Raw genomic sequence first — 17,380 nt, 5'->3', positions numbered from 1 at the left:
GTTTATTCCTTTCTTAGTACTTTGTATCAGATTTTCCCTTTATTGGCAATTCTGTTCTTCAGCTTATTCTAGGTGCCATGTGGAGTTATTTTTTTAAACTTTCTTTTGCATACCAAATCTAATCTTGAATGAGTTCCTTTGGCTCTGACTTCGTTTAGTGCAAATTCTACCCACTTCTTGTTAACCTCCACTGCTAGACCTTGGCCCAGGCCACTCACATCTCCTCCTTGAACTACTGAAACATATTCTGACTCCTCTCCTTGTTGCTACATTTGTTCCTGTTGAACTTGTCCTGACACAAGATCTAGAGTAGTCCTTCTAATAAATGTTAGTCTACCTCACTGCGTAGGTCCCCTAGTTGCACCCCATTTTCTTGAATTTCTGTCCTTAAAATGGCCTATACAGCTTCACATGCTTGCTGAGCTGTGCTTGTATGCTTACTCTGCTCCAACTGTGTCTTTGCCTTGGCATGTTCCCTTTGTTTTCTCTGCTTGCAGTACTCTTCCTGCTCGAGTCATGACTCATGCCTCTTCAATTTTAAGCATTGGATTATTCCCACTTTCTCATGAGACCTGCCCCCACCATTTTAAAAGATGCAAACTGGCCTCTCTTCTCTCCTGTATTCCAAATCCAGGCCCTCCAGATCCTTCTTGCTGTGCTACCTTTTTTTTCTATTTCATTTTTATCTTCTAATGTACTACAAAATATATGATATATTTTGTGCTTATAGCTATCTAGATTTTAAAATCCATGAGAAAAGTAATACTTTGCCATTTATTTTTCTCTGATATATTTAACGTGTCCAGAACAATGTCTGGCATATACTAGGCATTCAATAAATGCATGTTGAATGAATGCATACAAATTCTAATCAATTCAGTAAAGAAAAAATAGGTAAATAAATAGCATTAAGGCTGGAGAAAAACTCACTTCGTACAACTGATAGAATAGGTTATTTAGAAAAAAATCACACATGCACATTAACACAATGTTTAAGTTACAAGGCTGGATTGAAAAAAAAAAATAGTAAACCAGCCACCTGTCTTTTTAGAAAACAAATTTTAAAAATCAATATAATTTAAAATGACACACAAAAAATAACCCTAACCCTTAAAGTAAATCTAGTTGAACATGTACCAGGTCTTTCTTTTAAAAAAAATATTTTAGTTGTAGATGGACACAATACTTCTATTTAATTTATTTACTTACTTGTATGTAAACCCACACATGCTAGGCAAGTCCTCTGCCCCTGAGCAGCAACCCCAGCGCTGTACCTTGTCTTTCTTGAGCAGAGTAGAAAGTTATATTAAGAGACAGTAACTGATGCTAATTCACAGTAAAGTGAGGTGGGAGAGGGGGAGAGGCAGAAGGGAGTGAAGGGAGGGGAGGGGGGAGGGGAGTATGAAGGGTAGTAGAGCGAATCAAACATTATTACCTCATGTGCATATATGGCTACATGACTGGTGCGATTCTACATCATGTACAACTAGAAGAATGAGAAGTTATATTCCATTTATGTATGATGTATCAAAGTGCATTCTACTATCATGTGTAACTAATTAGAACAAATTTTTAAAAAAGAGACAGTAGGGAAAACACACACGGAGAGGTACTCCTTGCTTATAGATTGAAGGCCGATTTTAAAAATACATGAATTCTCATTTAATTGATTCTTAGAGTTAATGCAATTCCTATCAAAATCCCAGCAGGTATTATATAACTTCTAGAGTGAAGCAGGAAAAAGTTAACAGTAGTCAAGAGAATCTGATAAAAAACAAAATAGAAGGAGTTGAGCAGGTAACAAGACTTACTATGAATTTATTACAGTGAAGATAATAAAACATTGGCACATAATGCAAAAACTGAAAAGTCAGCTCAAAATCAGATTCATAAATATAAGGATGTATTCACATGTAATAAGGAAAAATCATAGGACATTGGGGTAAGGGTGGACATATAAATAAATGGTGCTTGCCATAGTTGAGTATCTCTATGAAGGGCACAAAGTGACATCACCTCAGTACTATCACATTTAGAAATAAGTATGCCCAAGTGAAATTTTTAATTTGTTTCAGGAATTGTACCTAAGGGTATTTTACCAGCTACCTCCTCGAACTTTTTATTTTTTATTTTGAGACACGGTCTTGCTAAGTTCATGAGACTGGCCTTCCTTGAACCTACTATTTTCCTGTCTCAGTTTCTTGAGTCATTGGGATTACAGGTGTATACCACCATGCCTGGCTTTGCCCAAGTGAAATTAAAAATGAAATCTAAAAGGCAAAACTAAAATGTGAATAAAATTAGATAGTGAAAAATATCATAATGACTTCAGAAAAACTCACTTCATACAACTGATAGAATAGGTTATTTAGAAAAAGTCACACGTACACATTAACACAATGTTTAAATTACAAGGCTTAACTTAAACATTGTGTTATGTGTACGTGTGATTTTTTCTAAATTACATAAATATATATTTTTAGATATATAAATATATTTTTAGAATATAAAAGTCTAAACAAGAATATTACATTTGACTGCATTAAATTAATTATGAAGTATATAAAAAGATAACTGGCAAAGGCTCATATTTAGAATATGAAATAAACTTTTACAGACCAATAAGAGACTTCAGAAAAATTTAAATAAAAAATTTAATAGGTCAGTATATTAATTGATTGTTCAATAAAGTGATTTGTTTGACTAAATATTTTATTCTTCTCCTGACCCATTTCCTATTCAAGTTCCATCATTTATAAACATCAATCCAAATATCATTCATTCTTGTAGATTTGTCTCTTCCTGTTGTGTTAGTCAGTTTTCTGTTACTGTAACATGCTGGGGATATTCAAATTATAAAGAGAAAAGGTTTACTTTAGTTTAGAGTTTTGAAGTTTCCAATCCATGATTGTTTGGCTCATGGTTGGCACACAAAAAACACTAAGAGGAATGGGCTGGGGACCCACTATTGCCTTTGAGGACATGCCTCCATTTACTGTAGGAGCTTCTGCTAGGCTCTACCACATGAAGTTTTCACCACCTCCAAATAGCACCAAGCTGGGGACTAAGCCTTTAACACATGAGCCTTTTAGAGGCATTCGTAATCCAAATTATAGCACCTGTCTTCTAGACAGAATTTCCTTTAGTGGATGATTTTACTGGCATTGCTTGGAACCACTCTTATGGTGTGTCATTTGATGGCTCAACTAGGTCTGATGGGTCCAAGATGACCTTATTTAATCTGTTTGGCAGTTGATACTGGCTGTTGGCTAAGGAAAATCAATTTTCCTCTGTATGAGTTTTCTTCTTCAGCAATCTAGACTAGCGTTTTTCACAACATGGTAGTCCATAATTCCAAGAGGGTGAGAACAAAAGGTGTAAGTTCCTTTCAAGCATAGTCTCTGGAATTCTCACATTATTCTCTTGTTCAAAATCGAGGCAAAGCCCCCTCTGGATTCAAGAACTGGGTTGTAGACTCCACCTCTCACTACCATATTTTCAGTCTAGCACTGTCTACTCTTTAGTCAAGATAATTGTTTATAATCTATTCCTACATAATGAACTTTCCCAGTCTTAAACAACGACATTCTTTTTTTTAAAATGACTTTTAGAAGTGGCAACCTATGCAAATTGTCTGCTTTTCTAGCCTCCGACCACTGTGGGTCTGCTGTTATCTGATGCTTTGAGTAGTTCTGAATGATCTTCAGGAGCCTCATATTTTGCCCATCAGTTGGGGCTGGCTATTATATTGACTTCCAAAAAAGTGATGGCAGAATCCTCTATCCGATTGTGTGATACATTCAGCATCACTTCTGAGCAACCTATCTGACAAAGAATAGTGCAAGTCAAATCATTTTCAAAGCACAAGGGAGTATAGTTTTATTGATGTGAAGAATTTCAAAATATTATACAGATACTATAAATCCACTGTAGCTTGTCTTTTTGTTTTAAAATCTACTTTGTCTGATGTTATCCAAGTATATTAGCCTTCATTTATTTATTTATTTTTGATTAGTATTTGTTGGTATAATTTTGGTCATTAAAATTTTAATTTTTGTTTTTTAAATATGGTTTATTTATCCAAAATATATCTGTGTTTTATTCTTCTTATTTATAATTTAAAACATTTTACTAAGTTTTTGATCACTCTTTCTTGTCCCTTTTGTCCCTATGAATTAGTATGGATGCAGGAACACTAATTTTTATTTTTAAAATTGTTATGTACTTGTACATATATTGGGTGGGATGTGATGTTTGAAAGATATATACCTGTGTAATAATCAAATCAGAGTGATTGGCATTTTCAAATGCTTATTTCTTTGTGGAGAGAATAGTCCAAATTCTCACTTCTTGCCACGTTAACTATGGTCACTTCTCTGGATAATAGAACACCAGATCTTACTCCTTCTAACTAACATACATGGATTTATATTTCATGTCTGAATGAGATCATATGTGAGATCTTTCTGTGTCTGGCTTATTTCACTTTCCATAATGTTTTCCAACTTTTCATATTATCCAGATTAGCTTTGCTAATTGATATTTCTACCAACAGAGTATATGGGTCCTCTTTTCTCCACATGCTTGTTAGCAATTTTTTTTATAATAACTATTCGAATTGGAATGAGATAATCTTATTGTGGTTTTGATTTGTATTTTCCTGATGATTATTGATGTTGATTTTTTTTCTATATACCTTCAGCCATTTGTATGTCATGGTTTGCAAAATGCATGTTCAGTAGAAGGGAGACCAGTCAAACAAAGGAAGGGGGTCCATGGGAGCAGAGGGAGGGAAAGGGAAGTAATTGAAGAACAAAACTGACCAAATTACATTTGTTACATCGTGTGCATATGTGAATATGTAACAACAAATTCCACTATTATATATAAATGTAACAATAGAAAATTAGGAACATAAAAAAAGAAGGAATTGTCTTTTCATGTCTTTGCCCCCTTTTAAATTGGATTGTTCTGCTTTTGTTTTTTGATTGTTAAGTTTCTTATGTATTCTGGTTTACTCTCTTGTCAAATGAATAATTGCAAATATTTTCTCCTATATTGTATTTTGTATCTTCACTATGTTGATATTTTTAATATCCAGAAGCTTTTTAGTTCAATAGAACCTCATCTGTTTATTTTTTTTTTTAATATTTTTTTTGTGTTTAAGGTCTTATCCAAAAAAATCCTTGCTCTGTCTCATGCCATTAAGCATTTCCTCACTTCTAGTAGTTTCATTTTGAGGATTTATATTTAAGTCTGATCCATTCTGAGTTGATTTTTTTTTTATGATAAAAGATAGAGGTCCAGTCTCATTCTTCTTCATGTAGTTATCCTCATGGTTGCTTTCATTCTTTGGAGTATGCTATCTCTGTTGTTCAGATTCACTGGTAATTCTAATCTGTGATTGGCTTGGGCAGAGTTATAGGATAAGTGTCAATTTTGTTCTGGAATTCAACTGATATCCTTTCTAGTAGAAACTTCAAAAAAAATGTAGATAAGTATATTTCTTAGGCAATGTTAGGGAATTTCTCAATTGAAAAAAAGTAAAACCAAAAATTTCTCTGTGTTGACTGGCAGTTATTTTTTTATTTCTAAACTAATACTATGCTCAGTGGAAACTTAATATTATCCCCCATAGAAATTTCTGGACTTTAATTTTGTTGTATTTTATTAGCAAATATGATATTTTCTCATTTCAAAAGAAAGTTTTGAATAACATAAAATATATTTGAAACAAAATTTCTCTTTGGATTCTTTAATTTTTCCAGAATTACTTCTTAAATAAATAATTTAAAATAAGGTCTTACTTTTGAGGTTGAACATATTTCTCCCTTTGCTTCCTGCTACATTTTAAATTTTGCCAGGAATTCTAAGCAAAATATTTTGTCATAGTTCACTACAGATTCTACTTGAGTACTACCATTTTTTACTTTAGTGTACTCATTGCTTATAAATTAAGAGAGATGGGTTTACTTTAAAAAAAAACCTAAAACACAAATCATTAAAAAATAGTTATGTTCTTAAAAATAACATTTGCCCAATATCTTATAAAATATATAAAAATATTCAAAACTTTCTTCTATCCATTTGTATGTGTTCTTTTGTGAAGTGTTTATTTAGGTCTTTTGTCCATTTAAATTGGAGTATTTAGGTTTTGGCTGTTGTTTGAGTTCCTTATTTATTCTGCATATTAATGTCTGTTTACCTGATTAATTTGCAAATATCTTCTCCAAAAATTATTTTATTTATCAGGGATATTAACTATATAACATGTGTAATATGTATACTAACAAAACACCAGGGCAAGGGCAATAAACTGGTGGTTGTAATTCAGTATCTTCTCTTAGACAATATTGAAATAAACTGTCTCCATTTCTTTTTCTCAAAGTACACTTAAATATATACTTTTGTTTAATATCAGTGAAACTGTAACTATTAAGTCTTATTTAATGAGTGGACAGAATGAGAAAACTCATGTCATGGAAAAATGGTTATTTTCTACAGATATTGTTGGACAGCTTTGAAAATTCGTGGATTTACTTTGGCTGGTGCACCAGAGTCTGTTAATTTAACTTTTTGTTTTTGGAGGAGCTCAGAAGAAGGCAGTGGCTGACCAAAGTTAAATGAAGACACTTGTTCTCTTCCATTCTTCCTGGACACTTAGGGAGATGTTGAAGTGTGACCTCTGGACTTGACCTTTCAAGGAGAGAGGATGTATGTGCACAGTAAAGCCAGGCAACCCAGACCTCTCATCATCAGCCAGAGAGTGTCCTTAGGTGGCTCTGTCTCATTCATCCTGTTTCCTGGCCTGGCACTTCAAGGATCACTTACCATATATGGCCACAGAGCAAAGCTGAGAAGGTAAAAAGACCCCTTTCCATTTTCACTACAGTTAATTCATAAATCAATTAATCTGCTCAAGCAATTGAAAACTGACAGTATTTATGTGCCTCTGTTATTGTTAAACTCCCAAACAGACTTATTAAAATGTTGGTCTAATAAACTCCGTCCTCACTAACTTAAAAACAACAACAACAACAAAACAAACCCAACCAACCAACCAACCAAACAAACAAACAAAAACCCGACAAAAGCCAACTTCATTATCAGTGAAGTACAGGCTTTGCCTGACTCCCTGAAGCAGGTGACAATTTATTTGTAAGGGCCTCTCTGATACTTTGCATTGATGTAGCACCATTCAAACCAAATCTCAAAGTGCTCTACAAAACATTAATTAATGACAGCTCATCATATCCTATGGATGATGGTACATTTTATAGCTACCCTTTTTACAGACGAAATTTCCAGAGGTTAAGAGGCTTGATAAAAGTCACACTTCAAAAGCATTTGTGAAACTATGAACTGAGTTTTAAATTTGAAACTATCAATTTCTAGCACTATGAACCAGGACTCATTGCTTGTTTCTGTGTATCAACAATGAAAATAATTGGCATGTTGTTTTGGCTGTTTAAAAGCAAAAGTAGCACAATTCAGAAAGTAAATAGGCCAGTGCTTCACAAAGGCTTTCTAAAGAGGCCTAATAATAGCTTCAAGTTTCTACCTGATGCAAAAATAGTTGAACTACAAAAATGGGAGCCTTTATTGTAAAGAACACCAACAATTTGGAAACAGGACATTGTTGGGAAAGGGAAAGGTTAAATTTGGCAATTTGGTATCGAACAACAATCTAAAATTGAAAACTAACATTTTCAGATATCTAGTTGAACTAACCTCTACAGAGAAAGTTTGGTGCAGTGTTTAGCCCATAGGCTTTGGAGTTCAATCGAGTAGAATACAAATTTAGGATTTTATACTTAATTTCTGTGAGATTTTAAGAAAAGTACATAATCTATCCAAGTTTCATCTTTCTCATCTTACAATGGAGGTAGAATCTGGGTCAGTTAATACACACATAAATATACTTACTATATGATACCTAATAGTGTATGAAGACTCATGCCAGGTTCTTATCACAAAAGTATTCCATTCCTCTTAAGGGGCAAGTCTGGAAAAGTTAACTGGAATTTTTTACTTCTCCAAATTTAACTTTTTTTAAATATAAATATGTAATCCATGCAAATGGTATAAAATTTAAAATTTATAAAGCATGAATTTGAAAATAAAATCTTCCTCTCTTATAGCTATGTCTCCCTCAGATACCTAGATATTCTTCAAGAGAAACTTGAAATTTCTTCCCAAATGTACATTTCTAAAGTTAGCTATATATTTATAGATATTCTATTTACATATTTGTTCATATGATAAAAATTTTCATAGCCAATACATAAAGTGTTTTGCATTACTACCTGAGGCAGCTAACTTTATAAAAAGAAAAAGTTTATTTAGTTTTGGTGGTTCAAGGGCATAACTTCTAGCTTGGTTGCTTGATTTCTGAAGAGGGCAGATGGCAGATAGCAATGTCATGAGGACATGTTGGACAAGCAGTCACATCTCCAGCCAGGAGCAAGGGAAAGAGATGGATGGGCCATATTTTCTCCTTTAATAACTACCCTCCTGTGAGAACTACCCTGAAGAGTATACCCCCAATGACCTATGAACCTGCCATTAGGACCCATCTCCCAAAAGTTCTTATTACCTCCAAATATTGCAGCCATGTGGCTAAAGCTTCAATCACATTGGACCACTGAGTGACACTAACCATACTTAAACCATAGTACATTGATAGAATAATTAGGCTTTATTCTTAATATTACATCTTAGAAATCATTTCATGTTTGTATGTTTGTAGTTATTTTAAATGACCACATTATTTCTTTTTCATGAACAGTTCATTAACAAATTCCATATTAAAGGGCAGTCAAATTTATTCCAGTTCTTTGCTAACATGACTAGTTTGGCATGAATATCTTTCTACACATTCATGTTGCACATATGCAAGTGTGTGTGTGTGTGTGTTTGTGTGTACAGGATAAACAACTGTAGCAAGATTGTACTGTCCAAGTCAAATATTTAATTTTGATCTTACTAAATTGTATTATACAGAAATTGTCACATATTTCAGTTCCCAGTAGTTTTCCTTTACTCATGCCAATACTATGTGCTGTTGAGAGCCCTTTGTTCACAATGCTTGTGAAATATTTCAGAATTTAATTTTAGATTTCAAATATACAAATGAGATAGCTCAGGGATAGAAACCAAGTTTAAATGTACAATTATGTTTCGTATACACTTTATCCACATAACCTGAAGGAAATTTTATGCACTACTTTTAGTGTGCCTACATTTTGATTGTGATCTGTTTGCTGAGTTCAGAAGTGGAATTTTCTACTTAGGCTTCTTATCAATGCTCAACATGTTTTGGATTTTGGAACATTTTGGATTTGGCAGTTAGGTATGGTTAACCTGTATTATCAGACTTCATTGCCTTTTGCCAGTCTTATAATTGTGAAGAATAAAACTTAAAATCTTGATGTGCATAGATAAACAACAACAAAAAGGATAATCTCATTGATACTAATATTTTCTGGGTAATCCTTCAGCCTTAAGTATAATTCCCAGCCAATATTATCCCATGAATTTTTAGCAATGTTAGTTTATAATATATAGGTAAGTATAATTCTCAAAATGCATCATAAAACATTAATTTTTAAATGATATAGTCCCTTTCTAAAGTCTTGAGTGTTATTTACATAACATCAGACTGTTGAAACATCTCTCAGCTATTAAAATGTTCTGAATTTCATTTAGAGAAGGCTAATCACTAGCATGAAATATATTAATAGTATTTGAGGTATTATATGCAAAGTTTTGAATTTTGGGGGTAGATTTTAAGAAATGAAAGTTCAGTTCTTACAGCTTACATGTTTATCTGTATTTGTCTATTTGTTCAAAAGCAAGTTATTTGGGTCATAAACACATTGTGTTTGCGCATGTGTGTGTACTGTTTGTACTGTTACATTTATGGCTCCCTAATTGACATAATAGAAAGCATATTCACCATTGTCACCGATGATTTTGCAGGACAGTATTTTAATTTGACATTGACTATTTTGCTAACCGATTAGATTGACATTCATGAAATTGGTGTTTATTCTGCATGTATGCAAGATGAAGGCTTTAAGCAATTATTACTATAATTCTTTGACCTCAATTATCCTCATAGTTCAAATACAGCGTTCTTTATAGCCTGGACACAGTCCATAATTGAATCACTCCTTTTCTTAGTTACCCCTTTTATATGAAGCAGAGACCTCAAGTTTTTCTTTGCGTACCTATTTTGAAAAAGAGACCTTAATATAAGCATACAGAGGTGGGGGCCAGATGTGCAGAAAGAATTGGTGTGAAAGTTTACAGCAGCCTACACAGGCATGAATTTTCTCTGGTTTTTAAATATCTTACAATGTATTTCACATTATCTCCTTGTTTTAAATGTGTTTCCACCCACATCATTGCATAAAATTGATGCTGCAGTATTATATGCTAGTTTTTTTTAAGTGAGTTCTCATGGCCTTGCCACATATAAGCTCTGAATGTAGCTTGAAAATGGCTAGATAATGTTCAGTGAGTTACATGGTCCATTTGTTGGACAATTGAACTGAATTACTTAAAGCATCTCTCTAGTGTACATCTATCATATTTTTCTAAATAATTAATTTATTTAATTTAAAAAATATATTAGTTCCAATATAGCATTTGGGTATGCTTTGTGTCATATTTTGCACATTTAAAAGATGAACCAAACAAAACCGATTTCTCTAGATATTTCTGTATGTAATTCTTCTGAATATTGGCCCAAGCTAGTATGCTGTGGTAGTATTTCAAGACCATTTCTTGTGATGTTTGCTATTACCCGTTTTTGTTCTTTGTCTAAGGTTACTACCCTTAGGCTTATGAACCTTATCCTAGACCCATGTGTGCAGTTACTCTAAAAATAATTTCAGCAAATTATGGTGACAATGTAGTTTAGTATGAAGCCTCCACCCTCATACTCAATCAGTCTCCAGAGCTGATCAAAATGCCTTATTCCCTACCCTTGGAATCTGATCACCAAGGCCTGCCTTCAGCAGGAATCCTATTAGGTTAAGGCAGCCAGAACCCTCACCTACCCCACCATACTTGATGTTTCCATGTACCACTTTTCTATCCATTGACCCTTTGATCCTTGGTTATAAATTCTCTCCTATCCCTGGTGTATTCAGAATGGCAATCATTTCTATAAGGGGGTCTCTCTTTCCCTTATTGCAATAGCCCTGAATATAATTTATCTTCACCACTTCTGTCTGACTCTGGTTTTCTTTGACAATAGAAAGTAAACATTCGTCAAAGACAATAACTGCTTGTCTGCTTTTTAGTTCCTGTAATAGTTAGCTTTCATTCACTATAACAGTAAGCATGAAATAATTAACTAATAAAATAATTGGTCTTGGAAATTCTGGTCTGTACCTGGTTGGCCCATTTCTCAGTTTCCCTGTGAAGGAGGCACATCATGGAAGAAGCAAGTGGCAGAGCAAACCATTTACCTTGTGGACAGGAAGTGATGAGAGAAAAAGGAAGAGGTGGGGTTGGGTTCCCTAAATACCTTTCTAGAAACTTCCTAAAAGCCCCCACCTCCTAAAGGTTCATAGCATCTTCCATTGGCCCATGAAACTTTGAAGGATATTCAATATTTCAACCTGGAGCAATTTCTAAGTCCTGAATTTTTGTAAAAAGGATCAGAAGTAGAGAAGGGAAATATTTCTTTCTGTTGTTCCAGATTAATGGCTGAATTTCATATGTTGGGGAGGGAAGTCCTGTACAATGCACCTAAGGATATTCTAGTCTTGGTTCCAGGATCCTCTGACTTCATACACATTTCTCTGGCCAGTTTGACAGAGAGAGACTGGAAGTGAAGAAATTCCAGGAAAGCATGATCATAGGCGATGGACATTAATTGCAATAACCAGTTTAAAATAACTGGAGGGAAACATAGGTGTTTTTTCCACCTATAACATCTGTGGAAATATTTAGCCTTACCAAACTGCACACAAACATTACTACAGACTTAAAAACATCTGGGTACTTGAATTCTCCCTTGTATTCAAAGATTATGATTTAATAAGACTGCGATGTCAGGTGTGTACACACACACACACACACACACACACACACACTCTCTCCCCTATATGTTTATCTGTGCATATGTATCCCAGGTGACTCTAATGATTCTCACAGCAGCTTTTGAGGTTGTTACTGTTTGCTTTGTTCAGCTGTTCTTAAACTTTAGGATACATTAAAACCTTTGGGAGGTTTCTTAAAACACCGATTTATGGGTCCATCCCTAAAATAAATGATTTGGCAGGGTAGGACTTAAGAATTTTCATTTTTTCAAAAAAAAATTATTGCTACATTATAATTATATGTAATTATGGAATTAATTGTTACATATCTTTACACAAATATTTTTAACAACTTCTCAGGTGATGCTGATGTTTTAGGTTGGGGTAGTCACATTGACAACAGTACATACATAGGTGGATGAAAAGTGTTTATAGACTTGAAGTTATGGATGTAATGACTTTTCTGAGTACACACAGCTAAACTGGGGGGTTTGAAGCTGATGTTCTAATTTTATGTGGATCGATTTTATTTTACTAGTGTTACATTTTTTAAAAATATTTTTAGTTGTCAATGGATCTTTTATTTTATTTATATGTGGTGCTGAGGATTGAACCCAGGAAAGTGTTCTACCACTAAGCCACGACTCCAGTCCCTAGTGTTACATTTTAAAAATTAATTTTGTATGCCTTATATCAAATGATGCTTGAAAGAACAAAATAAATGAAGATTACTATTATGTAATCAAAGAAATTTAAGCTTAAATAATAGGAGTGACTTCCATGTGGTCTTATAGCAAGTATTGAAAGATAATAGAAATGAATTAAGATACCTATTGTATTAGATTGTACATCACTATGACCAAAAATCACTGACAAGAAAAACTTAGGAGGAATTTGTATGGGGCTCACAGAGATCTCAGTCCATAAGTAGCTGACTCCATTGCTCTGGGCCCAAGGTGAGGCAGCACATCATGGGGAAGGGCTGAGCAGAAGGAAACTGCTCAGCTCATGGTGGGGTTAGGAAGCAGAGAGACTGAGACAAGGGTAGAGGCTGCAGGGCAAATGCACCTTTCCAGGGCATACCCCCATTGATCCACCTCTTCCAGCAATGCCCCACCTGCTTATATGTACCAACCAGTCAGTTCTTTCAAAGCTAGCATGGACTGATTAGGTTACAATCCTTATAATTCAATAATTTCACCTTTGAATAATCTTTCATTAACAGGAACCTTTGTGTGAGCCCTAACAGCCAAACCAAACACCTATCTTCAACAGCCATGTTTTCCTATACTACAAATTGTTCTAATCAGCCAAAATGAAATACTCTCACATTTTATTTATCACGCATTTTATTTATTTTTTTTAATATACCATTTTAGGTTAACTAAATTCATATTCAATGTGGTGCTATATTAGAACTATTTACATGACCAAAGTTTGCAGCAACATTTAATAATAAATATTTTTGTCCTAACTTCAGATTCTGTATTTTTATACAAATGAAACTATGCACAATCTTTCCATATTCTGTAAATACACTTATTTGAAGATTTATAACTTATAAAATATGCCTTGTTATGAGTTCCTTAGAGTTATGAGCATTGCCTCATCTATTTTAAGCAGATTCTGTTTTTGAAATTCCAGTGTGTAGGTACATATTGTTTCTCTCTATGCTATTGTGTATTTTCTTCTAGACAAAGTATGCGTATCATATAGAAGAGTTGTTTGAAGACCATCAGTTGAGCAAAATTTATTTACTGGGTCTATTTTACTCTTTTTTTTTTCTCTTTGGATTTGGCAGAACAAATAGAAATGTTATTCCTTTGAAAACTGTCCCATTGCTGTGCCTGCCTGAGGCCTCATCTTTCTATATACACTTTAAAATGCACATTTGTCCCTTTCAAGGGACTCAATCTCTTTGCCAACATCTGCAAAACACTTCTGTGAAAAATATCCAATGGTTTATTTGGACTTCTTCATCTTTATGGAAACTGCCAGAAACTCAGAAACACAGACTAGCAGCTGCTGCTTTAATATCATCAAATGTGAGAGTTGCAATATTATCTTCACACACATATAACCACACTTATGGGCCCAGAAAAGTGTTTGCATTTTGATAATACACAGTGATATATCTGGATATAAAGTTTTAGCTAGCAACATACATTTTATATACAAATCTGTTTTAATCTTTGCAACATAAATAGGTATTACCTTGCCCAAAACAAGAATAATTAAGACATAAAAACACTCCAAAAGGACAGAAACACACCAACAAAAGCCCTGTAAAGTCTGTAAGCACAGGGTTTGCAGAAGAATATAGCTAGGTAATTAACAAGAGAGAAACACAAACTTACTTAATTTCAACCAGAGAGAGACCATTTTAAAATATCTAATATTTATTGTTATTGTTTTAAGCCACAAAGAAATAGCTGAATTTGTTAAGACCTCAATTTGCCTCACATACATGGGCAATTCTATCTGCCACTTAATTCTTTTTAACTACTAATACCTTGTAACTTGAAAAATAACAAATTTAGAAGTCACATTCTATTCCATATCTCCAATGAGGTAAAAGGATGGAAACCAACACTGGATCCCTAGTCTAGCCCTCTTAAAATGCTGAGCTTTTGAACTCACAGGATATTGTCCCACCTCAGACACACTTTGCCAGTGAAGTCCTTGCAGCTTACACTATTAATTTATCCACATTAAGACTCAAGTTCGCTTGCTACTCACATCAGTGTTTCCTACTCTAATTTCTATGCAGTAGAGGCTCATTTATCCCTTCTGACTTGATGTAGCTATCTAGTCATTTTCCCATCTGGACTGTCAGCTTTTAAGTGCAAGATTGCATCTTTCATTCTTTGCACTGTGCCAAATATGGGTGATTCTAAGCAAATAAACAGCCAACAGGTGGATAGAGCAATCTTCCATTTTATTGCTGTGGTCTGAGAAATTACTGTGGCTTAGAAAAAGAGTCAGCTCACAGTAGAAAGCTCTGGGTTTTGTGAGAACCTACTACAAGTCTACATGTTTTAAATATTTTTAATACTCTCTGAAAAATGGAGACCCGTTTTACCAACATGACGCTAAAAGCAAAGAAGGAAGCTCCTCCTGATATCAAAGCTAAGGCTTTGAAGGCTAAGAAGGCAGTGTTGGAGTGCATCCATAGCCACAAAAAGAAAATCTGCATGTCACCCATCTTCTGGTGGCCCAGGGGGCACTGTGGTTCTGGAGGTGCCCAAATACCCCCAAAAGAGCAACTCCAGGAGAAACAAGGCAGACCACTATGCCATCATCAAGTTCTGCTTGAGCACTGGATCAGCCTGAAAAAGAGAGAAGACAACACCCTTGTGTTCACTGTGGATGTCAAAGCCAGCAAACACCGGATGCAACAGTCTGTGAAGAGGCTTTCTGACATTGATGTGGTTAAGGCCAATACCCAGATAAGACCTGATGAGAGAAGGCATATGTTCAACTGGCTCCTGATTATGATGCTTTGGATGTTGCCAACAAAATTGGTATCATCTGGAGTCCAGCTGGCTAACTCTAAATATCCAGTTTGCTTTCACTATAAAAAAAATCTGAAATAAAATTTTAAGGTGAGATTGCAGAATATTTATAACAGGCAGTACATATTTGCTGTAGTTAGAATGCCTTTGTTTGAATTATTCCACCAAAAGTAAACAAGGTTTGGTTTTGGTTTTTACTTGTTCTTTTTAGATATATATGACAGTGGAGTGTATTTTGACATATTATGCATACATTGAGTAGAACTTATTAGGATCCCACTCTTAAGGTTGTACAACATGTGGAGTTTCTCTGGTGGTGTATTCATAGATGAACATAGAAAAATTTTGTCTGATTCAGTCAGAAAGGGTTCTGTGAAGTGTTTTCAACTAAAAATGTTCTATTTAAAATTGATTAGCATTATAATTATTCATTGATGGGAGCATTCATATAAAATAAGATTTGTAGGAATTTTTCTTTTAATTAGAGTAAGGAACTCAATCAGAGGTCCCCAAATGAAATTACTAATGAGCCTATCAACAAATTATCCTAATTGAATACTTATGTGTGGCAGCTGAGACTTAAAAGAAAAATTATGTGAGGACAATAGATCTGATTTGTAAAATCATTAGAATTGACAGATTCTGATGTCCTCTCCTTAAGTCCTCTTTTCAGAAGAAAAAAGAAAAGTGCATTTATTTTGCTGTCATTAGTATCTGAGACATCTTTCTGTCTAAAATTCTTAAAACATATTTCTTTATTTCATTTTCTCTTTCTCTCTTTTCCCTTCCTGCCCAGAAGAAGGGAATTGCCTTTTTACTTATTCTCAGCTCTTAAATAAGTAGGACCAATTTGTAATTTCTTCGTTTTCCTTGGAGTCATTTTAAGGGAAGGGAGAATACAAAATTGTTGAAAATTATCTAGTTAGTATGCTAGAAACAGGAAATTGGCCAAGCTGCTCTTAGGAAGAGTCTAATTTCTTCATGAGATTTCTCTCAGGCAGCAGTCTCCACCCAGCAGCAACCTTATCTTCTGGAAATTTGATAGAAATACAGATACTTGAGCCCCACCCCTGATTCAGAAATTCTGGGGATAGAACCAGGAATATGTGTTTTCACAAGTCCTCCAAGTGGTACTAAATGCATGCTTAAGTTCTAGAACTCAGAAAGGACCCAGAAGGCCTCCTATTAAGCTGTTCTGTTTTTCTCAGCATCACAAAAATGTAGCAAGGCACAGAGAGAATGCAATTAGCAGAGCTGATGGTAGTGGGAAATTAGAAAATGCAATATTGCTAGTGCACATCAGATTTTTCTTTGTTCCTCCTGATACTTAGGTTTATTCTACTCATCCCTTAATAGGTCTAAAATAATATGTTTCATATTAATTAGAGCCTGACAGCAATCAACATTTATGAAACAGCACAAAACAATATTCAAATAATTTATGCTTTTATCAAATTACCTTTGGATTCTAGTGTGGAAAAGTTGGAGGAGATGAGGCATGGTAGAAATGTTTCTAATTCTTAGATAATTGATGCTGGAGGGAGAATTGTGTATGAACATTTTCCAAATTGTATTGACATATGAACACAATTTATTCTTTTTCCCTAGTACATTTTCATAGTCATTTCTCTAAATTCCCTTTCTGTTATGGAATGCTCTTTGATTTGCAGACATGTATTATGTATAACCAAGAATAGAGGCTTTCAGAAATTGTTGATTCTAACAAACAAACTTCAAAGTTCTTAACATATGGTTGTTGTTGATTGAATTTATCTAGCATAACAAGAAACTAAGATAAGATTTCATTCA

At 34.2% G+C, this 17,380-nt stretch overlaps 1 pseudogene; it reads left to right on the top strand.

Annotated features, from left to right (window-relative positions):
* Positions 1–15,142: 15,142 nt before the first annotated feature.
* LOC114103215 (large ribosomal subunit protein uL23-like) lies at positions 15,143–15,606 on the top strand (annotated as a pseudogene).
* Positions 15,607–17,380: the final 1,774 nt, after the last annotated feature.

This window comes from Marmota flaviventris, chromosome 12 (assembly GCF_047511675.1).
Source record: "Marmota flaviventris isolate mMarFla1 chromosome 12, mMarFla1.hap1, whole genome shotgun sequence".
NCBI classification, from domain to species: domain Eukaryota; kingdom Metazoa; phylum Chordata; class Mammalia; order Rodentia; family Sciuridae; genus Marmota; species Marmota flaviventris.
Note: the sequence above shows the minus strand (reverse complement) of the source record. Positions and strands in the feature narration are given on the sequence as shown.